We start from the raw sequence: 25,583 nt of genomic DNA, 5'->3' as shown, positions 1-25,583 counted from the left end.
GTAGACCAGAAAACATAGGGGCACAAGGAGCTTTAAATTACGGTTGATCTGCTAATCCCCAACTCCATTTTCCTACCTTTTCTACATAATCTTTTATTCCCTTATTGATAAAAATCTGTCTATTTCAGCCGTGAATAAACTTAGCAAACCAGCCTCAAAAGCCCTCTCCCGTAGAAAATTCAACAAACTCATTCAGAGAGATAAAATTCCTCCCGGTCTCTGTTTTAAACCCTTACTCCGAGATTATGCCTTCTGGTCCTAGAGTCTCTCACAAGGGAAAGCAACCTTTCTGTATCTTCAAAGCTTTGTTTTATTTTAGTTCAAAGTCAGAGCTTGCTTGGTTCCATCAAAACTTTAAATCTCCAATTGCATATCTTCAGGTAGCAACATCTATGTAGGAGATCTCATGCAAGGTTGTGCAAGCTCATTCTTTGTCCCTGAACTGGAATCTAACTTTAGCCCCAGTTTATCAATTATTTTCATTGAAATAAATTGGGATATTTGCAAACATTTACTTTGAAATTGGGATTTGCAGTAATGGATACCTAGGTGGATGGTCTTAAAGCAAAAACTAAGAATACACTTTGAGCACCATAATTTTAATGCATTTGAGTGTGATTTTATCAATTGGTTCACAGTCTAGTCTCATGCATTCGTGGCCTGAGTTACTGAAGATTGTACTGTGCCCATTGATCTGCACCTCAGTAAGGAATCAACAATTGCAGAAAAGTAGGAAGAAGTTGATATGAAGGGGATGAGATATCCATTACATAGGAAAGAATTGCCCAAGCATGTAAGGTGAAACCAAATAACTACACCCATCTATACATGTCCCTACAAATCTTGAAATCCTTCAGGAACTTAGTTCCCTAGCTTATTAGGATGTGGAGGTGCTGGTGTTGGACTGGGGTAGGCAAAGTTAAACATCACACAACACCAGGTTACAGTCCTGCTCCTTTGTCAGGTAACGGCTCCGAAAACTTGTACTCTTACATAAACCTGTTGGACTATAACCTAATGTTGTGTGATTTTTAACTAGTTTATCAGGGGTAGCCTTGGAACGTGCAAATCAGATTAGCCATGAGTTTAGTGAATAGCGGAGCAGGGTCAAGGGGTCGAATTGCCCTCTCCTTATTCAAATGTTTGTAAGTTTGCATTTGGCTTTTCAACAAGTCAGTTTCCATAAAGAAAATAGAGAAATTGACTGAATATAAAATGGTTAGAAAGTTAGTTATGCCATCATAGGAGAAAATAATATTTTTTAACACAATATTGTAAAGATCTTCTAGACATGTTTATCTGCTACACAATCATCCAGCCATGATTCAGCCAGGAAGAAATAGCAAGGCATCTTGAAAGAAATTGTCCAATTGTACAGATTCACCATAGGTTCATAAAGGGCAGATCATGCTGGACACATCTTTTGGAATTCAATGAAGACATTCCAAGCTTGGTGGACAACGGGGACCCAGTAGATATGACGTACCTCAATTTCCACAAGATCTTTGACAAAGTGCCGCACATGAGACTGCTGCATAAGGTAAGGATGCATGGCATTAGGGGTAGAGGATTAGCATGTATAAAGGATTGGTTGACTGACAGGAAGCAAAGCGTGCGGCTAAATGAGTGCTATTTGAGCTGGCAATCAGTGATTATTGGTGTGCCTCAGGGATTGCTGTTGGGACTACATTTTTTTTACAATTTATATCGATGATTTGGAGTTGGGGGCCACGTGTATGATGTCAAAATTTGCCAATGGCACAAGTTGAGTGGCAGAGCAAAGTGTGCAAATGAATATGAAACTTTGCAGAGGAACATAGATACATTGAGTGAGTGGGTAAAGGTCTGGCAGATGGAATACAATGTCAGTAAATGTGAAGTCATACATTTTGGTAGGACTAACAGCAAAATAGATTATGGTAAAAAGTTGCAGCAAGCTGATTTGCAGAAGGACCTGGGTGCCCTTGTGCATGAATCGCAGAAGGTTAGTCTGCAGGTGCAACAGGTAATTAGGAAGGCAAATGGAATGTTGTCCTTCATTGCGAGAGGAGTTGAGTTTAAAAGCAGAGAGGTAATGTTACAGCTGTACAAGGTGCTGGTGAGGCGACACCTGGAGTACTGTGTGCAGATTTAGTCTCTTTACATAAGAAAGTATGTACTAGCACTGGAGGGGGTGCAGAGGAGGTTCACTAAGTTGATTCCAGAGTTGAGGGGGTTGGTTTATATGGACAAGCTGAGTAGATTGGAATTATATTCATTGGAATTCAGAAGAATGATGCGGGAATCTTATAGAAACATTTAAAATTATGAAGGGAATTGATAAAATAGAAATAGATAGGATGTTTCACTGGTGGGTGAAACTAGGACAAGAGCGCATTGTCTCAAGATGAGCCGAAGCAGGTTTAGAACTGAACTGAGAAGGAACTTCTTCACCCAGAGGGTTGTTAATCTATGGAATTCCTTGCTCAAGGCAGTAGTTGACAGTACTTCAGTAATCGCTTTTAAAGTTAAGGTAGATAGTTTTTTGAAAAAATAAAGGAATTAAGGAATATGGTGAAAGCGCGGATAAGTGGAGCTGAGTCCACAAGAAGATTCGCCATGATCTTATTGAGTAGTGGAGCAGGCTTGAAGGGCCAGACAGCCTACTCCTGCTTCCAGTTCTTATGTTCTTATGATCCATTATCCAGCCTTTAAGAGCCTGCTCCAAACATACTGATGGACATTCTATCCAAGCACCCAGCAGGATCTGTATACATTCATACTGATAGCATTGAGCAAAACATTTTGTCTATATCCTTCAGTTAGCTTGGATTATACTTAATCAAATAACCTTTCCTACAAACAAAAATCAGAAATAGATTTTATACAATAAACAAGTTTTGTTCTATTGTTCCAAGAATGGTATTAAGGATAGAACAATCTGAATTTATCAATGTTGTACATGTACAAAGATAGTATGTAAATGGGTGACTGGAAACACTCTAGTCAGTTACATAAAGGGTAAAAAACATTGGGCGGGATCTGATAGGTGTCAGAGCAATTTGGGCTATGGTGCGTAGATGACACAATTGAGTGAGAAGTCCGGTGAGGTCTATCTCAACTGGCCAAGTGGTGAGGCCAGTTTTTTTGCTGGGCTCTAGTGAGTTGCCAACTAAGGGCAACTACAGCTTGTTAAATGCTTTATTAATGTCACAACTTCCCTCTTTAATGTTCAGTCTACTTTCATACTGAATAAACCAAACAAGCTAGACATTTAACAATGTCAGGATGTGTACATGGTAACATAGCTTTCCCGTCGCTCCAAATGCCCTCTATATAGCACCAACATCTCAAGGGCACAATCCAAGGACACCAGCTGCACACTATCCTCATCCACATTTGTTGGCTGTCAATAAACGCTTGCAGTTGGATTTGTCTGAATGCTTATCTATCTGTGATGTTCCTCTATTGGGCAATGACATTAATGAAGGAGAATATAGGAGAGTATTCATGATAAACTCCCTAATTGATTTGATCAGCGATATTATGCAATGATCTCTGTCTAGCAAGCTTCCATTTTAATGTTTTAACCCCATATGGAGAAATAGAAGATGTAGGCCAAATATTATGATTTCAGACATAAGGAGCACTTTGACATTTGTAAGTCTAGGAAAAGTTCCAGGCAAAGATTAAGTAAAAACAGAACATCTATAGCTCTTGGAGAAATAGAATTCAAAGTTTTAACAGAGATCAGTGATTAAGTTTATGACAGAGGATACATTCCAAGTGACTTGGAACATTTATTGTTCATTAAGTTACCTACAAAGTCTAAAGCAATGGTATAAAATTATTTTAGAACTATCAACTTCATGAGCTCAAACACAGAGAACGCAGGAGAAACTCAGCAGGCCTGATTGCATACGTGGAGAACAAGCAATTTAAACATTTTTGAGTCTATCAAATCTCTTCTCAACCTCTCTTCTCCAGGGAGAACCTCAGTCGCTTCAATCTATCCACATATCCAGTCCCTATTCCTTGGAACTACTCTGAAAACTCTTTTCTGCATTCTCTCTAAAATTTTCATAACCTACCTAAAATACAGTGTCCAGAAGTGGACACAATACTCCAGTTGGCATTAAATTGGTGCTTTACAAACAATCATCATAATATCCTTGCTTTTGCACTTTATACCTCGAGTGTTAAAGCCCAGGATCCCATGTGTTATTTTAGTCATTTTCTCAATCTGATCTATACCTTTAACAACATTGTGAACATAAATCTCTAGGTCTCTCTATTCCGACAACCCTTTAGACTTAGACCCCTCAGTTTATTTCCTCTTCCTCCTCTTATCAAAATGAATCACCTTTCTCTGCATTAATTTTCATGTACATGTCCATACATTCCACTAGCCCGACTATGTTCTCTTGAAGTCACTTGCTATCCTCTAAGTCTGTCATTGATATATATCAAGAACAATAGTGGTCTGAGAACTAGTATCTGATGATTCCTACTGCTAAGGATCAATCCAGCAACTGCAAATCAATCAGATTATCCTTGGTGGTGGAAGAGATTTTAATTTGGCACAAAATGAACAGTGACTTAAACAAATGTGGATCGGTGGGGAGAGTCAGCTCAGAATTGAAACTGTATTTAACTAACTTGATTGGGTCTCTGTTGAAGGAACAGTGAGGGTTAATAGAGGTAATGTAGTTGATGACATGTACTTAGACTTCCAAAAGGCTTTTGATAGAGTGGCACATATAGAATCACAACAAATTTTAAGTCCACAGAATAAAGGGATAGAAAGACCATGCAGTTACCTGAATTACAGGAATCAGAAAGTACTAGTGAAAAGTCAGTTTTTGTACTGAAAGAAGATATACTCTAAAAAGAAAAATTCACTGCTGCAAATAAAACAACTACAAAACACTAATTGCTTAACAATCAATATAGAATGATGTTTGGTACTTGCTTTTCACTGGGAGGTACTTTATTTCAAATTATAACAGCCTTGGGTTCATGTTGGAATTGTATTCTCAAACAGTAAACTTTGTGGTCGGAACATATCAGGTAATGTCTGCTTCATGGCTTATAATTTCCTTCCCAGACGGATGGTCTCAACTTTCAGGAGTTCCTAATGTTTGTTGGAGAACAGTTTAAGAAGACATAAATATTTTATCAGGGCGCTGGTGCTTTGTCTTTAACCAAACAAACATACCTGTGGTGAGACAACAAGGTTGAGGTGGATGTAATACAATTCTGAGCGTGCAGCTTGAAGCCAACTTTTTAACATTTGGATTTCTCATGGTGATTGATCATTCAGGTCACAAATATCAATGGTAGAATTTAGAACCTTGTTTTTTGCTACCCAATATGTAGCAAAACTCAGGTACAGCTCAGAGTTAAATCCATTTATATTCTGCTCCAATAAAATATTATTTTATTGGACATTATCACCTTTTCAACCTGAATAAGATTCTGTGAACACCCAGTCCCAGTGGTGTTTAAGCTTTGAGTTAGGACTGGAAAATTTACATTCCAAGGAAGTAAACTAAGGGTCTTGATTTTGCTGTGAATTCTCATCTGTTTTGGAAAAATGTAGGTCATTATATGGAGCAAAATGTATTCCAGGAGACTGTTCTCAAATATGAGACAAATAAAATGTTTGCATTTTTGACTGAAAAAGATCCTACCAGAAACCTACTCTGACCATCTTCAAATAGAGTAAAGGGAATGTAGCTCATCACTCTAACCTGTCACTCTCAATCTCTACACCAAATATTTAATACTTTGGTGCCAGCAAGAACTGAAGCATGTCTGTGCCCTTCACTGGCATTGGTTCAATGGGCCAAATGCCCTCCTTTCATGTTGTAACCATTCCATGATTCTATGCCATCAGGCGTGCATAGAAGTTACAATTATTACATTGGGTGTTTTTCAAATTTGTGTTCCAATATGTTATGCTGTATGAAAAGAAGCTTAATAGATTTGAGGTATGGTGCACAGAATAGAAATGTGTAGACTCTAAATTTGCTTTAGGCCTGCAAGAGAATAAAGCAACTTGCTCAAAGTTGTAACTCAAGTTAACCCAATGGGACCAAGATTGCAAACATCAGCTAAAATAAGAGCTCCTTGTCTTATTCTGACTTTGATGGTCATCAGGGTATATAAAGGATTAAGAGTTGAGTGGGAATAGCTGTCAGTTCATGCACAAGAATGTAACAAATGTATAAGGTCTTTAGCAAAGGAATTTGAAAGTGAAGGACATTCTTTCCCTGTGGCATTAACTATGACTTTGTGGAAACACAGGAAGCAGTAAATAGCACAGAAACAGAATTAGCAAAAAACAGAATTAACAGCAAATAAAAGGATAGGCAGACCAAAATAATAGCGAACCATGGCTCTTTCATTGTTTGAAAAAGGTGTAGAATTGTAATGTGTGAGAATGCCACTTCCCAGAAAATCCACCCTTGATTACAGAATGGAAAATTAGAATGAACAAGCTGAAATACAGAATTGATGCAAGCAATATGTGAGCTCTGTGAACTATCAATTGATGTAACACCAATTGTTGGATGGAGATCAAGATGCAGCATAAAAATGACAATAATAATTCCTGAAACCAGGAAGGTATTTGGAAAACAAAACCAAGACTCTTTACTGTAATTACTAACTGCTGTGATAAATAAAGATCTTTTACCATAACGTAGAAATTCAACTTGGGATGGTTTGCAGGATGAATGCTGGCTGATCTAGAACCAACAGAATTCCAATGGAATTAGGCAGAGTGTAAGCAGGGTCGAATTCATTATCACATGTTTCGCACTACTGCACGCATTTTCTATCTCAATGCGTTTTGGCATCAGCAGAAGGAAGATTGTAACCAGTGTGTTTGCATGTAAAATGAAGTGGGTTACCAGCTCCAACACCTCTATTCCCAAACCAGCTGGACCCCAGATTATGGCCAGTGAGGAAAATGTAAGCCAACCCATCCATAGATCTACTGAGGTCCTTAACTGGTTAATTCATGGGAGTGAAGAGCCACTTTCTGCCGCATCACAAGAACACTTGAGGCTGGGGAAGGTAGATCCTTACTCCTTCTTGGATTATGACATCACTGGTTAAAAACAAAGAGCAGTAGAGGACAAGAACAGACCCTCAGCCCACCAAGCCTGTGTTGACACATGATATCTTCTAAACTAAAAACCTTTTGTCTCTACACGATCATATCCCTGGATTCCTTGTCTATTCATATATCTGTCAAGATGCCTCTTAAATGTTGCTCTTGAATCTGCCTCCATTACCTCCTCTGGCAGTGCATTCCAGGTACTTACCACCTCTGTGTAAAATGATTGCCTCTTACATCCCCATTAAGCTTACTAGGGGACACAGGTTTAAGGAGTTTTTTTTAAATGTAGTGGAACATTTTCAATGAATGGATTTTTCAAAAAATAGTGATCAGTGAAAAAATAAAATGTGATGAGCAAGTCTGTTTATAACAAACAGTTATGATCCTAGCTGATTGACAAACTGGACCCCAGACAGGAACCTGCTTTATATTTTGACTTGTTTATGTTTTAACTAAGTTTTCTTTTGCTGAAATATAGGTACACAATACTGCAGATGTTGCTTCAATGATGAAACAGAAGTTTATTAACGAAGGAAATGAAGATAAAGAAAAACAAACCAAGCCATCTATTTATGATACAAAACCCCTTAATCCCATTAACACTCCTTTGTAAATCGAAAGAAATAAAACTGCTTTTGTACAGTATCCATATCTATATTAAAATGCACAAGACCTGGACAAATCTTGGCTTGGTATGAAAAGTGGCAAATAATATTCACGCCGCACAAATGCAAGTCAATGACCATCTCTAACAAGAGATATCTCTTGTTAGGGCGGCATAGTGGTTAGCACTGTTGCCTCACAACGCCAAGGACCAGGGTTCAATTCCAGCCTCGGGTGACTGCCTATGAAGAGCTAGCATATTCTGCTTATGTCTGAATGGGTTTCTGCCAGGTGCTCTAGTTTCCTCCCACAATCTAAAGATGTACAGGTTGGGTGATTGGCCCATGTTAAATTGCACTGTAGTGTCCAGGGATGTGCAGGCTAGGTGGATTAACCATGGCAAATCCATCTATCGCCCCCTGACATTCAATTAAACTCTCCATATAAATGCTAAGGCTACAAGTGCAGGTCAAAGGCTAGGAATCCTGTAGCGAGTAACTCACTTCTGACTTCCCAAAGGTAGAAGTGGGTACTGCAGATGCTGGAGATTAGAGTCAAGATTAGAGTGGTGCTGGAAAAGCACAGTGGGTCAGGCAGCATCGAAAAGCAGGAATATCAACGTTTTAGGCAAAAGCCCTTCATCAGGAACGGCTTCCTGATATATTCCTGATGAAGGACTTTTGCCCGAAACATTAATTTCTCTGCTCCACACATGCTGCTTGACCTGCTGTACTTTTCCAGCACAGTTCTAATCTTGACTTCTGACTTCCCAAAGCCTACAAGACATAAGTAGGAGTATGATTTGAATACTCCCTCCTTGCCTGAATGAGTGAACTTGCCTGAATAAGTGCAGGTCCTTCAGTACGCAAGAGATTGATACCACCCAGGACAAAGTGATCCGCTTCATTGGCACCTCATCCACAGACATCCACTCCCTCTATTCAGTAGCAGCAGTGTGAACCAAGTGCAAGATGCACTTCAGAAATCCACCTTGGACAACACCTTCCAAACCCAAACCATCTCCTTCGAGAAGCACAAGAGCAGCAGATACATGGGAACATCACCAACTTTAAGCTTTCCACAAAGCCACTCACCATCCTGACTTGGAAATATATCATCATTCCTTCAGTGGGTCAAAGTCCTGGGTTCCCTTCCTACTGGCATTATGGGTCTACCTATAGCACATGGACTATAGTCATTCAAGAAGGCAGATTACTACTATGTTCTCAAGAGTGATTAGGGATAGCAATCTGGCCAAGCCAGCAACACCACAACAGAATTTTAAAAACCTTTCCAGTACATAAAATACTTGTACAATACTCACACCAAAGTTCCTATATCTAACACCTCAGGAAGTTTGTGACTCACTTATGACTTCAACTTTTCAAGTGATATTACAAATAGCTTTTTCCTGGAGCTATTGCACATAGCTAAAATGTATTCAGCATTAAATAGTCTATTCAGGATTTTATCCCAACACTTCTGGTCCTTGACCAAGCTTACTCTTATCTTTATGGTTATATGGTTCACTTTATATCCTTCCCTTCTCAGGAGCAGGGATCTATATAGTCAACCTATTCCTAGGACTTCACAGGACTACTGTATTCAAATTAAAAACTAAAATTACAAGTCTCCCTCTCTCAGCAATGGATGTTTCCTTTCAGCTTAAAAAAGTTCCAGGAATCTTCATCAGACCTTGGGGCCCCACTACCTGTGTTTACCTTGTTGTGTTACAAAGCATTCTCAATAACATCATAAATAAAAGTCCATTGGAGGTAGAAAATCCATTTGCTTTAAAGCCAAGCCTCAGAAACTGTTTTAAAAGAAATCACCATGGCTACAGAACTATTTGCAACTTAATTATTAACTTCAGACATATAGAATACATATCAGTTGCAAACTCAAAAAACAGAAACCCCAAACGTGCAAACAATTGTGTTTAATAATATATAACTTCCTCAGTTTATATCGCATAGCAACTGGAATGCGCTGCCAGGACATACGGAGAAGGAAGGTTCAACTAAGGAAGTTTGATGGTTATTTGAAAAAGTAAACAATGTGCACAGATATGGAGAGAAAGGAGGAGAATGGCACTAAGTGCACATTCAGTGAGCTGACACATACACAAAGGGCAAGTTGGTCTTATTCTGTGCTGTAGCAATTCTGTGATTCTACAAAGGACAGCTCCATACCATTCATCATCCAGTGGTCTGGCAGAAAGAGCAAACCAAGAGCAGACTTAAAGAAACAGCCTACAGCTTCACTCAATACCAAACTGTTCCATTTCCTGTTTGATTATAGGACCATTCCTTATGCAATCAGGGGGATAGTTGCAGCAGCATTGCTAATGGGGAGAAGACTCTGCATCAGGTTAAATCTGATCTTCTCAGACCTGGGAAGGAGAGTAAAATGGCATCAGGAAGGTCTGTGCCAGACACAACAGTCTGCTAAACGTGAGAGACAGTTTACTTCAGGTATGAGGTTTGGTGTAGGAACCACAGAAATAGCACTGCATGGGTAAGAGCCATGGTTGCCTTGAGGTCAGGTCCAGTGATGTATAAAGTTCGGCTGTAGTGATTATAATGAGGTCAGCCAAGTAGACCTCATAGAATATGAGTTCTCTGATTGGGTTGTTAACTTGCTCAAATAAGAACAGAGTTTCAGAGGTTCTGTTTACTCTGAGAGCAGAATAAAGAGCTGAATCAGTGTCAAGGACTCTCTGCATGTAAACAAAGGGTGATCGGTGAATGGGATACTAGCCTCTGTGGAGTTATTTCACCTACCTATCAGTCTTTAGCTATTGACACATTCTCTCCATTTTCTACATATATTTTAATTTACTTTTCTCTTTATGTCTCTTTTTTTCTCATGTTAATATGATTTCTGCTGTCTAGACATTGCCTGTTCTCCATCCTTACAGCTTGTCCTATTTAGTTTCCTTTCTGCAAGGTTAAGTTTTTAATTTAAGTTTTTGTCCCTGCCCCCACCTCTCCTTTTATCTCTTCATCTGTAGTATCTAACTGTTCTGAGTAAACTGTTGCTAAAGCACCAACTCTTCTCCTCCCTGTATTTGATTCTTTGACTTGTTGAGTGTTTCAACGTTTTCGACTCAGAAACGTAAAATAAGACAAATACAAATTGTACAATTTTGAAGGTGGCACCATGCATCTTATGTCTTATTGTGTGTAAAATCATAGTCAAATATTTTAAAAATAAAGTGAGGTGCCTTACAAACTTATTATCGCAGAAATTCAGTACAACTGCCACAAATAAAATACAAGTAGCTCTTCTATAATGCAATGGTTGTGTTCTTGTCCAATCCCTACTATAGAAAATTTGCACTTCAGAAATAGCACTTAAGGTTTTGGAGATGTAATCACATTACAGCCAACACACGTTTTAGAAGTTTGCGCTTTATAAACAACGCCTCCAATTCGGCAATTGCGTTACAGCAATTGGGTTAATAATTCTGTTAAAGCAGAACGGCCTGTAAAACAATATATTTTACAGTGCAGAAACATGACATTCTGCTCAGCCAAGCTTTGTTGGTATTTATGTTCCACACGAGCATTCTCACAATTTTTGAAAATACATTCATGGGTCACATTATAGGCTAGCATTTATTGCCCATCCTAATCATCCTGGAGATAGTGGTGGTTACCAATACTTAGGGAATACTCACATTTTGTTTGGAAAGCATTACCAGGACTTTTTACCAGCATCTTACTTCATCTCATCCTACCCATGTATATCCGTTTTTTTTGCAGTCATTCATGGCATATGGCACTGTGCCAGCATTTCTTGCCTATTCCTAATTTCCCAGACGGCAGCTAAATGTCTACCTAATTTCTGTGGATTTAGAGTGAGGTGTAGTCCAGCCCGGGTAAGGACAGCAGATTTCCTCCTCAAAAGGTCATTAGTGAACCAGATGAGTTACATGGTTACATGGTCACCATTAGCCATAGTGAAATGTGAACCTATGTCCTCCGAATTTTAGCCTGGATTTGGATTACTAGCCCAGTTACAGTACCGCTGTGCTGTCACCTCTGTCTAGATTATCTACCTACTCCTTCCACATTCATGTATTTATCAAGCTTCTTGGTCCAAATGTACAATTCAGAATTATAAAACAAGATTTTTGCTTATTCATGATTGTACTTAGAAATCCAAGGTAAATGCCTTTCAATTTATTGGCTTTTAAAGTTAAGGGTAAACAAGTTTATGATGACACCAGTCATTTTACAATCTCTAGCTGTCAAAACCTAAACCAGAATTGATGACGACTTTTGCAAAGTAAGCAGATATTTAATGTTCCAAAGAAGAATCATAGTGGACTCGAAACATTAACTCAGTTTCTCTCTCTAGAGATGTGATCAAACCTGCTGAGTTTTTCTTGCATTTTCGGTTTTTATTTCAGATCCCCAGCATCCACTTCGCTTTGCTTTATTACAAGCAATTACTCAAAATGCTTTCAATCCTAATTCAGTTTTTCTGAAGGCGACAATTTTTATTTAAATATTTCAATACTTTGTACTAAATTAGATTATTTGGAATGGATTATTAAAATAGGTTGCTGATATAACCTAAATCTCTTATTCCACAATAATATTGTGCAAATCCTATTCCCACGTATCCTGAGAATGACTGATTTACATTTTAGACTTTTTGATGTTTTGCCAGATGGAAATTAAATCCTCAGCTGACAGATACTTTGCCAAGACATCTGCTATCCTACTCCTCTTAAGCATGTTCTGGTCTCAGGATATTCTTACAATGTGGCCAAAAATGACCTTTGCATAGAATTCAAACACACAGTTTAAGTTCAGACTCACATCAGGATACAATTAATTGAAATTCTCTCTTCAGTAAAATGGAATAGCCTAAGTGTTGTTAAGATACATTGCATATTCTTTACTAATAATGAATGTGGTTTTAAGATGCTGTGAACTGTGTTTATTGAATTCTTAAAGTTAACAAGAGGATTTTCTCTGTTCTTGAATGGTCCTCCCTCAGAAATTAGACCAGGAAGTGGAAGATGTTTTGCATCATCTCACCTCATGATGTGCTTTTATACTCACATCCTGAGTTCCAGAAGATTTATTTTCCATTGAATTGCAGAACTATGATATTGTGCAAAAGGAAATTATTTGACCTGTGTCTAGTGGCACAATTGTGATGTACACTGTGATTAGTTCTTATTTTAAAAACATATTAGTGACATGAATCTGTCAGCAACTGAGCTAAAGCTGCTCAATCTGAATTACATTTGATTCTTTCTTGCAGTGTTCCATGTACACATTTCTTACGGTTTCTTGTGTCAAAACAAACATGCTTTTTCCAGTGTCTCTATTACTCTGTGTTCTTGATTTTTTTTCTGCACACATTTATTTCTTAAACTATCTTTGGAATAACTGGAACTTCAGAAGAGATAGTCATTTGTTTTCATCATTATTAATGAGACTGTCTAGAGCAGGCACACAATTCTCCAAATACTGCCAATGGTATGTGAGTATAACCTCTACACTGGAATCTTCAGCATATTTTCTTCTTGGCTCAATAAAAAGGCAATTTTTATTTAGGGCAATGATACCAGAAGTCAGGAAAGTTCCTATTAAGGGGGCCTTTCCCCTACCAAAATTCCAGATAGTGAGGCTACTGGGCTGGAACCCATACTTCCATTTTTTAGATTAGATTACTTACAGTGTGGAAACAGGCCCTTCAGCCCAACAAGTCCACACCGACCCTCTGAAGAGCAACCCACCCAGACCCATTCCCCTACATTTACCCCTTCACCTAACACTATGGGCAGTTTAGCATGGCCAATTCACCTAACCTGCGCATTTTTGAACTGTGGGAGGAAACCAGAGCACCCAGAGGAAACCCACTCGGACACAGGGGGAATGTGCAAACTCCACACAGACAGTTGCCTGATGCGGGAATTAAACTCGGGTCTCTGGTGCTTTGAGGCAGCAGTGCTAACCACTGTGCCACCACCCATTTATTGAGGCATTGGCTCAGTTGTAGTCAGACCTGCAAATGCTCACTTCTCACTCAGTGACCCACTCCACTTGTCACTGCATACACCAATACCTGTCTGTGTCCTCCATGCTACCTTGGTAGTAGGCGGCACGGTGGCACAGTGGTTAGCACTGCTGCCTCACAGTGCCAGAGACCCGGGTTCAATTCCTACCTCAAGCGACTGTCTGTGTGGAGTTTGCACATTCTCCCTGTGTCTGTGTGGGTTTCCTCCTGGTGCTCCGGTTTCCTCCCACAGTCCAAAAATGTGCAGGTGAATTGGCCATGCTAAATTGCCCATAGTATTAGGTGCAGGGGTAAATGTAGGGGAATGGGTCTGGGTAGGTTACTCTTCGGAGGGTCAGTGTGGACTTGTTGGGCCGAAGGGCCTGTTTCCACACTGTAAGTAATCTAATCTAATCTTCCATATCTTCTCTCCCAGTTTCTACTATATCTCAAACCAATGAACTATTAGCTGGTCAAGCAAATCTTTTAAATAATCCTGAAACTGACATACTCAGCAAAGGCTTTGAAAGATACTTTGAGAAAGATCTCAGTCTACAACCTTTTAAAAATGTCAATCAATTAAATCCATTCATAACATTAATATCAAAAACGTCCATTTCATACCACTTGATTATGTATAAATAAATACACAGACCATTAAAGCTCTTCAACAAAACAGTAGATAATGACAAAGTAGTGGAAATGACAATCAAACAATATTTCTACACTGTTAAAGTTAAAAATCACACAACATCAGGTTATAGTCCAACAGGTTTATTTGGAAGCACTAGCTTTTGGAGCACCATTCCTTCATCAGGTGGTTGTGAAGGTTAATGAAGGGCTTATGCTCGAAACGTCGAATTCTCTATTCCTGAGATGCTGCCTGGCCTGCTGTGCTTTGACCAGCAACACATTTGCAGCAAGGTTAAGGTCATGCTCACATAATTTATAGCCACTCCAGTGTCATGGAGGTGTGATACAGTAAACAATCTTAGATTAAAACTTTCATCATTTATAATGCGATATGGTTTCTGTTCTTTGATATGTCAATCTGAGAACTTCTTTTAAATTACATTCTCAAGTTAAAAATCACACAACACCAGGTTATAGTCCAACAGATTTAATTGGAAACACACTAGCTTTCGGAGCGTTGCTCCTTCATCAGGTGATAGTGGAGGGCTCAATCCTAACACACAGAATTTATAGCAAAAATTTACAGTGTGATGTAACTGAAATTATACATTGAAAAATTCATTGTCTGTTAAGCCTTTCATCTGTTAGAATACCGTGATAGTTTAACTTCTTTCATGTGTAAATCACAAAACCTTTTTTTAAAAAGTTGCATTCTCGGGTTAGCTGTTAACAATGGTGATAGCTAGACAATATGTTGAAGGTGTTGCCCCCCCCCACCGTGTTCTCTGTCTATGCCATAATGTTTAGATTGATTCTAATCCAAAAAGTGAGATAATGGAGTTTTACATGAATTCATGCAGTTTTTGAGCTCAGAGTCCAACATGAATGCATGCAGTTTTTGAGCAAAGTACAATGCAACCCTGGTTTACGCATGAAAGAAGTTAAACTATCAAGGTATTCTAATATTAAAACAGTGACGCTCCGAAAGCTAGTGCTTCCAATTAAACCTGTTGGACTATAACCTGGTGTTGTGTGACTTTTAACTTTGTACACCCCAGTCCAACACCAGCATCTCCAAACCATTCTCAAGATAGCTCAGGTTTCTAAACAATAAGCGTGATGTCTGTGTGTGTCCTGATGCTGTGTCAGACTGACAAACCTTATGTATAGTTTTACAGAGTTTACATGGATTCATGCAGTTTTTGAGCAAAATAAAATGTAATTCTGCAAAAACAAACTCACCCATAAGCTTAAATGTGTGCGCATGTAGGAGCGACAGATTGAGTGTGCATGTGAATGTGTGCATTTGGGTGTGAGTGCATGTGATAGAATGCGTGTGTATATATGTGTCTGTAAGAGAGAGAGAGTGTGTGTGTGTGTGTGTGTGTGTGTGTGTGTGTGTGTGTGTGTGTGTGGTGCAGTGGGGTCACCTGTAGTGTGACTTGAACCCAACCTAAGATCCCAGTTGAAGTCATTCCCATGGGTAACGAACTTGGCTATCAGCCTCTGCTTGGCCACTTTGTATTGTAGCTTGTCCCAGAGTCCACTTGAAGGATGGTCACCCAACAGTCCAAGGTCAAATGTCCCGGACTGCTGAAGTGTTCCCTGACTGGGAGGGAACACTCCTGCCTGGTGATTGCTGTGCACTGTCCATTCATCTTCTGTCGTAGCGTCTACTCAGTCTCGCCAATGTACCATGCCTCAGGGCATCCTTGCCTGCAGCGCATGAGATAGACAACATTGGCTGAGTCACATGAGTAATCATCTCATACATGGTGGGAGGTGTCCCCATGTGTAATGATGTTACCAGTGTCAAGACTCTTGCAGCAGCTGCTGTGGCAGGATTGTATGGTGTTGTTTTGAAGGCTGGGCAGTTTGCTACAAATCATGATCTGCTTAAGGTTTGGCGGTTGTTTAAAAGCAAGAAGTGGAGACGCGGGCAAAGTCTTGGCAAGGTACTCACCCTCATCGATAATGTGTTGCAGGCTGCAAAGAACATAACATAGTCATTCGGCTCCCGGGAAGTACTGGACAACAAAGGGTGCACTGTCCGTTGCAGCTCATATCTGTCTCCTGGGGAGGTCATTACGGTTTCTTGCTGTGGCATGTCGGAATGTGCGGTCAATCAGTTGAGCATCGTACCCTGTTCTTATGAGGGCATCCTTGAGCACCTTCAAGTGTCCGTCACATTTTACCTCATTCAAACAGCTCCTGTGTATGTATGCAGAGGGCTTGTTCGGAGCGATTGGCTGTTTTAATATGTTTCAGGTGGGAGCTAGAGAAGTATAGCATCATGAGATTATCCGTGTGTTTGTGGTACAATCAGTGCTGAGGTGCCCATCCTTGATGGAGATGCATGTATCCAAGAATGAGACAGATACTAAAGAGTAATCCATGGTGAGTTTGATGATGGGATGAAACTCATTGATATCATTGTGTACTTGTTTCAGTGACGCCTCACCATGAGTCCAGAAGAAGAAAATATCATCAATATACCTGGTGTATAGTGTTGGTTGAATGTACCATGCAAAAAAGAAGTCTTGTTGGAACTTGTGCATGAAGATGTTGGCATATTGGGAGCAGATTTAATCCCCGTTGCTGTTTTGTGTGTCTGGATGAAGAACTGTTTGTCAAAGGTGAAACATTGTGGTGGAGGATGAAGCAGATGAGATTGGCAGTTGTTGGTATTGAGGACTGAGGTTGTTGTCCTGATGCTGTCATTGTGGGGGATGTTGGTGTAAAGTGCTGAAATGTCCATTATGACGAGGAACGTTCCCGGTTCGACTGGTCCGTGGGTGCTGAGTTTCTGTAAGAAATCTATAGTCTTGCGACAGACACTGTAAGAACATAGAACAGTACAGCACAAAACAGGCCCTTCAGCCCACGATGTTGTGCCAACCATTGATCCTCATGTGAGGTAAACCTAATGTATGAACTCTCAAATTTCTGTGACCATATGCATGTCCAGTAGTCTCTTAAATATCCCCAATGACCTGGCAATGCATTCCATGCTGTCATAACTCTCTGCATAAAGAACCGCCTCTGACATCCCCTCTATACTTTCCGCCAAACAGCTTAAAACTATGAACCCTCGTGTTAATAATTTCTGCCCTGAGAAAAAGTTTCTGGCTATCAACTCTATCTATGCCTCTCATTATCTTGTACACCTCAATTAAGTCCCCTCTCTTCCTTTTTTCCAATGAAAAAAGTCTGAGCTCAGTCAACCTCTCTTCGTAAGATAAGCCCTCCATTCCAGGCAGCATCCTGGTAAACCTCCTCTGAACCCTCTCCAAAGCATCCACATCTTTCCTATAACAGAACGACCAGAACTGGACACAATATTCCAAGTGCGGTCTAACCAAAGTTTTATAGAGCTGCAACAAGATCTCACCGCTCTTAAACTCAATCCCCCTATTAATGAAAGCCAAAACACCATATGCTTTCTTAACAACCCTGTCCACCTGGGTGGCAATTTTAAGAGATCTATGTACCTGCACTCCAAGATCCCACTATTCCTCCACACTGCCAAGAATCCTGTCTTTAATCCTGTACTCAACTTTCAAGTTCGACCTTCCAAAATGCATCACTTCGCATTTATCCAGGTTGAACTCCATCTGCCACCTCTCAGCTCATCTATGCATCCTGTCAATGTCACGCTGCAGCCTACAACAGTCCTCTATACTGTCAACGACTCCTCCAACCTTTGTGTCGTCTGCAAACTTGCTAACTCATCCTTCAATCACCTCATCCAAGTCATTAATAAAAATTACAAACAGGAAAAGCCCAAGGATAGAACCCTGTGGAACACCACTCATCACTGACTTCCAGGCAGAATATTTTCCTTCCACTACCACTGGCTGTCTTCTGTCGATCAGTCAATTCTGTTGTGCATTGTATAAACATCGCTTGCAAAGATCTAACCGTTCTTGGAATTTAGACAGACATTCTTGATGAGATTACCGATTAAAGTCTCTTTATTTGATACAATTGCCAGACGTTTTATTTGTGTAGCACAGTGACTTGGCCTGAACTGTGGAGAAATGATGTCAACTGAAGTAACACTGTACCAAAGTATTTTTAATTATTTTTGGCCCATTGGTGTTAACACAGACTGTCTGAATAGCCAGATGATATACTAATTTCTCATTCCTTTAAAGGTATACATCATCTGAACTGTAAGCCCATGCAGTGTTCAGTACACAACAGAAATTGTCTCCATTTTGGAAATCTCATAATCCAGGTCATTGTTTGACCAATTAAAGCACGTGAATAGTTTTACAGATCGAAATCTTTCTCTGCAGTAAACCACATGCAATAAATGTGTTTATATGTTCCTGTGCTCTGCTGGACTTGGAAAATTATGTAACTGAAATAACTTCACAGAGGCCGGTATCCTGTCATCAAGTCAGCCTTCATTTATACATGGAGAGTCCTTGATACTAATTTAGCTCCCTCAGCGTGAACAGGATGTCTGACACTCCTGTTCTTATCTGACAGCTAAAAGAGGCTCCCTTACTGAATCAATCAAGGAACTCACTCTATGAGATCTAGCTGACTAATCTTGCCACAATCACTGCAGTCACAAGGTTAGAAATAGTGCTTCAAACCTAAAGTAAACTGAAAAGCACTATAAGATGAACTAACCAAGTAAGACACAGTCTACCACACTCTCTATGTCACTAAAACCAACAACACTGCAGTATTTTTATTTTGCAGATAACCTCTGTTCCAAGTTTTTGGTGGGGCCGAATGGACCTGCTTCATTTTTGCTGGTTAGCTGCTGTACTGGATTTTATACCGCCCCCTCTAATGGGTTTGAAAGTGAGGGAGGGCACATTACATCCAGCAGGTGACCTGCCAGTTGTCTCCTTACCCATTTTGCAGCCCCCACTACAATTGTACCAGCAGCAGGGATGGTGTGTGGCAGTCTGCCTGCCAGTGTGCCAATGGAGATCCCATTGAGGCCTCAACTGAAAGCACTGGGCAGACGGTGAAGCCAGACTGTAAATTGCACCACCATCTCTCTGAAGCAGGACTGAGGGACAGTAATCCTGTCTGCAGACTGATGTTACCCTCACCACCACTCTCCCCACTGACCTTTTAGCTGGAGAGAGTGTGGTTGACAAAACAGAGAATCCAGCATCTTGTAATTTTCACCCCTCTGAACGCATGCGGGCAAAAATTCTGAACCAGAATCTGTGTTGTACAGCTCTATGGAATGTTTGAAAGGCATTACATCAAGGCAGGTTGCTGGTGGTGTTGGTAAGGTAAAGTAGTCAAAACACTGACAATAAATGTAATTTTCTTTTACTACTGTAGAAAGAGAAGCTTAAAATCATTGAGCATCCCTCCCGGTCGGTAGCGAACAGTTCATATTACTTAGTTATTCTTCCATATAGAGACATTAACTACCAATAATAGACATTCACTGTTTCAATCATATTTCAAAGCTCAAGCGGGCAGAACAAGAACCTGATACTAAACTATTTTGTTAAATAATAACTCCGATTTGTAACATGAAGATCCCCAGTGACTTGTCATCCACAGCAGATAGAAAACGAGTGTATTTCACAGGACCTTTTGTATGAAGAGCTTACAGGTGTTGTGAGCCCAATGGGCTGAGCTAACCTCAGATTTGCTTACAAGGGGGACTTTGAAACAATTAAAATTGAGACTGAAAGCTAGGAAACCCTAGTTAGCAAGAGGCTGCACTGGAGAATTGTACCACATGATGAAACCAAAGACACTGCGGGGCAAGTGGCCAAGATAGAGAAAGAGAGAGAGAGAGAGAGAAAGAGAGAGACAAGGGAGGTTTCCAAAGAGGGAAGCGATCAGATTGCAAGAGTCAATATGGCTTCAGGATCCAACCCATGCCGGCACCATCTGTAGCATGAAACTTCACTCAAGAATTGCACTCTCTTGATGCACTCATATAATTTCAGCAAGGCAAAGTAAAGCTTTGGCACTTAGACAATTTTTTTTTGAAATGGACATCACTGCACAGCTGAGCCTAAACACAACATGCTGCTCAAATGAGACCAAATAGTTGACTGTTGGCCAATATAGATTTTCACTGGCAGAGGTCCCACTTAGATTCCTTCAATGAAAGGTCCAAGGCCTTTCAAAAATGTTCATACAGCTACTGGTGCTCACAAACAGATTTAATCTGAACTCATAATGGGCTTAAGTGTTTGGATGAGATTGTTGAACTCTAATGGAAATTCAAAACTGAAGGAAGAATTGAAAAATTTTGTCTCATTTTTATTATGGTGTTCTAACGTTATCAATAATCAATAGATGGACACTCAATCTCGAAAAGAAAATACCGAACTTAAAAGTGTATTTTATAATGGTAGTAAGTGTGCAGTTTGATGCCAAATTAAATTCCAAATAATTTCTAGCAGTGATTTTGCCAAGGACATTTGTCAAAATTGATTTTTTTTCCACGTTTGCATCACTGAGCATTGAGCATTCCAAGCTCAGCAGAAACTGGATTTAGTTTCTGGAATTGTGGCCACAGGCTGACTGATATCTAAATATGACACCTTTCTAGCAACTTCTGTAACACCCCCAGTGCCAAAAGTGGTCCTTTGTGTTCCTTTGGGTTCAAGGGGGAAGGTCAAGGAGGGAATTCTGTTGTCTAAGAAGCCCAGGGTCTCCACAAATTTTGTTCTAAAGTAGTCATACCAGACTCAAGGCGCAGACTCTATTTCGCTCTCCACAGATGCTGTCATACTTGCTCATGTTCACCAGGAGTCTTTGTGTTTGATTCAGATTTTCAGCATCTCCAGAATTTTTTACATCTATATTTCCATAGGTTTTGCCAAGGAGAAGACATTGGAGTTTCATGGCAAGTGTTAACTCAATAGGAGACAACAGTTATGGGAGATCTGCCCAACTCAAATGAAGAGAATGGATTCTATGGGCTGTCTCTGATAAGGGGAGGGACCATCATTGTCCAGTGGCCAGCCACCACCCACTGCAAATTGGCAGCCAGTGAAGAATAAGTTTGGAGAAAGTAAGGACTGCAGATGCTGGATATCAGTGTCAAAGAGTGTGGTGCTGGAAAAGCGCAGCCGGTCAGGCAGAATCTGAGGAGCAGGAGAATCAATGTTTTGAGCAAAAGATCTTCATCAGGAATGAGAGGGGTGGCCCAAGGGGGCTGAGAGGTAAATGGGAGGGGAATAGGGCTGGGAGGAAGGTTGCTGAGAATACGATAGACAGATGAAGTTGGAGGTGAAGGTAATAGGTCAGAGAGGAGGATGGAGCAGATAGCTGGGAAGGACAATGGACAGGCAGGGCAGAGGGTAGTGCAGAGTGATAAGCTGGGGAGAGGGCAAATAAGGAAACTGTTGAAATCCACATTGAGGTGTTAACCAGCAAGGTCCTTCAGCTTCAATGGGTGCTTAAACGTATAATCTATGCTCAACAAGTAGAAGGAATCCATCACGTTTGGCAAATAATCACCAAAAAGAAAGAGGAAAATAATTCCAATTCTTCAGTTGGCAGCTGTGATGTCAGGTTCATGTGTTCAGGACTGAAGACAACTTGGAAACAGTCTATCACAGGTGACAATAGCTATGATTGTCATGGAACATTTTAGGCTGAACTTTGATACAGCTTCCCTCCAAGACATCAGTTCCCTGAGAGGGGATCACTGAAAGGAAGATTCATAGCACATCTACCCGACAGGGAAGAGTTCAGAAGAAATGCCTGAGTGATGGATAGATTTTGCTGTAAGGAACATGCCACTATCCATGCGAAGCTGAAAATGTGTTGCTGGTTAAAGCACAGCAGGTTAGGCAGCATCCAAGGAACAGGAAATTCAACGTTTCGGGCCAAAGCCCTTCCTGATGAAGGGCTTTGGCCCGAAACGTTGAATTTCCTGTTCCTTGGATGCTGCCTAACCTGCTGTGCTTTAACCAGCAACACATTTTCAGCTCTGATCTCCAGCATCTGCAGACCTCACTTTTTACTATCCATGCTAAAACAACCATTGCATCGCTCAGGACACATCCTCTCCATTTGCCTCTCAACAAGCAGGGCCAGTTAACCTCACAGGTAACTATGCTCCAACATTGTGCTCCACTGCAGAGTCAATAAGCCAGTCCTATCATGTGTCTGACACGGCTGTAGGCTGAATCCCTCAGTCAGAACATCTTTAGAGACTGGGGATTTCAACGCTCAGGTTACAAATTTTGCGAGAGTATCCAGATTCCTTTGACAAAGGGAATGTCTGGGGCACCTATGAAGGTATCAAAAAGAAAATTGGTTCAATGAAAATTAAGGCTGAGTTTGTACACTAAGGGGAACACTGTTACTGAAAGAAAGTGAGGATTGCAGATGCTAGAAATTCAGAGTTGATAACGCTTGGTGCTGGAAAAATCACAGCAGGTTGGTTGGAATCGGAGGAGCAAGTGAATCAACGTTTCGGGCACAAACTTTCTTCAAGACTTGGTGGGGAGGGGGCTGAGCGATAAATTGGGGGTGTGGTATGGGGAAAGGTGTGTGGAATGGCGATATCCTGGGGCAATATTCCTTGGAGCATTGGAAGCTGAGGGGTGAATTTGTACAGGTTTATAAAATCATGAGGGGCATGGATAGGGTAAATAGACAAGGTCTTTTCTCCAGGACAGTTTTTTCCAAAACTAAAGGGTGTAGATTTAAGGTGAGAGTGAAATACTTAAAAGAGATCTTGGCAACTTTTTCATGCAAAGGATGGTGTGTGTATGGAATGAGCTGCTAGAGGAGGTGGTGGATGCTGGTGCAATTACAACATTTAAAAGGCATCTGGATGGGTATATGAATAGAAAGAGTTTAGAGGGATATGGGCCAAATGTTGTTAAATGTGACTCGATTTATTTAGGATATCTGGTTGGCATGGATGTTTTGGACTGAAGGGTCTATTTCTGTGCTGCATATCTCTAGGACTCTATGTACAAATGACACAATCTTCATAGTCTAACAGAAATGCATTCTCTCTATATATATACATACATATATACAGCACTATTAAGAGGTGATCTTATGGAGGTTTATAAAATCATAATGGGTATAGATATGATTAATGGTATGTGTCTTTTCCCTAGGATGGAGGATATCAAGACTAGGGGTACATTTTTAAGGTGAGGGACAGTGATTTAATTTTTTAAACTAAATTAGATGGTGGTTCACGTGCAGAATGAACTTCCTGAGGAAGTGATGGATGTGGGCATAATTATAATGTTTAAAAGACACTTGGATAAGTACACGAATTGGAAAGGATTGGAGATATATGGGCCAGGAGCAGACAAGTGGGTCTAGTTTAATTTGGGATTATACGGACTGATTGGGCCGAATGGTCTGTTTCCATGCTGTATAATTCTGTGACTATTGCTGAAAAGAGAAACATGTTGCTGAAACGTTTCATCGTGCTCTCACCAGAACAAATACAAGAATCACAAAATTCAAACAATCACAACAATAAAAGGAAAAGATTACTTTTATTGGCCGAGAGATTGCCATTAGCAAGTGCTAGTGTGATGTCAGGAATGCAGTCCATACATCCCAGTGATTGACTAATTGAATCAAACTGTTAATTTCTTCATTTGTTCAAATTAACTTGATGAAAGGTAATTTTTAAATTGTAGATTTATCAGAGCAAGGTGAACCAACTGAGCAATAGTTATAATCAAGTCTGTTTAATCAAATCAAAATCAATTATTTTCACATAAAAATATGACGGTAATGCATGTGCTATGCTGTCCAAATTCAGTGGCTCATTATTATTTAGCAATCTCTTGTTGGTTCTTCTTCTTATAGCATTCCTTCAGATTAACTGAGCGTCTCCTAGTTTTACAGCTGACGGCGGTAACTCCTACTGAAACTGACCAGCACCACCTCCCCACCCCCAAAAGTGAAATCCATCAGTCGAGGATCCCTGCTAGTTCAGTTGAAAGACTGATTCAAAGGAGTTTGAGTTATCACTGGAATGTCAAATTATATTTCATTGTCTCCAGGGATGCTCACCTGAGACCTAACTTACATCTGTCAACTCTGCTAACCAGTGAATTACTGCTTGGCAGTTGTTTTCTGCTCAACCGTAACACTTTTAACATTTTTACACCAAGACTTCCCTTTGGCAGCTGTGCTTGAAGTCTCAAAATGACTTTGAAATAACAAAGCCCTCGGAAGATGTATTTTTCTTTATGCCATTTTATATTTTATGCATTTTATTGGTTCCTGGTCAAACGGAGTTAGCAGAATCCTCTTTGAAAATGAGGACGCGGAATGTGTGACTCTCTCTGCTACCAAGACAAACAGATTTTTGGTCAAAGAATATTTCACAGCCAGTACAATAATAGGAAGTTCACTGTCACAGGGTCAAAAATCCTGGATTCCTCCCAAACTGCATTTTGGATGTACCTACACCATGTGTGACTTCAGCAGTTGAAAACTCAGCACCATCTTCCCAAGAGCAATTAGAGATGGATGATAAATGCTGGACTGGCGAGCAACATCCTCATCCTGTGAATGAATAAAAGAAAATAATTCTATCAAAAAATAAAGTGAACAAGGATATGGAAATGACAAGTTATTTATACTTACAAATAATTTTACTGGTAAATGTCTGAAAATGTTTTCTTTTTAGAAAATGTGAGATGCTGCATTTTGGTAGGGCAAATCAAGGTAGGATTTGTACACTTAATGGTAAGGTCCTGGGGAGCATTGCAAAAAAAGAGACCTTGGAGTGCAGGTTCATAGTTCCTTGAAAGTGGAGTCGCAGATAGATAGGATAGTGAAGAATGTGTTTGGTATGCTTGCCTTTACTATTCAGCTTTGAGTATAGGAGTTGGCTAGGCCACTTTTGGAATACTGTGTTCAATTCTGGTCTCCCTGATATAGAAAAGACTTTGTGAAGCTTAAAAGAGTTCTGAAAATATTTGCAATGATGTTGTCAGGTTTGGAGGATTTGAGTTATAGTGAAAGGCTGCATTGGCTAAGACTATTTTCCATGCAGCAGTTGAGACTGAAGGGTGGCTTTATAGAAGTTCATAAAATCATCAGAGGCATGGATAGGGTAAATAGCCAAGGTTTTTTCCCTATGATAGGGGAGTCCAAAACTAGAGGGTATAGGTTTAAGGTGAGAGGAGAAAGATTTAGAAGGGATCTAAGGGGCAACCTTTTCACACAGAAGATGGTGCATGTATGGAATGAGGAAGTGGTGGAGGCTGGTCCA

This window comes from Hemiscyllium ocellatum, chromosome 18, assembly GCF_020745735.1.
Source record: "Hemiscyllium ocellatum isolate sHemOce1 chromosome 18, sHemOce1.pat.X.cur, whole genome shotgun sequence".
Classification (NCBI taxonomy): Eukaryota; Metazoa; Chordata; class Chondrichthyes; order Orectolobiformes; family Hemiscylliidae; genus Hemiscyllium; species Hemiscyllium ocellatum.
The sequence above is the reverse complement of the archived record's forward strand: the minus strand, read 5'-3'. Positions refer to the sequence as shown.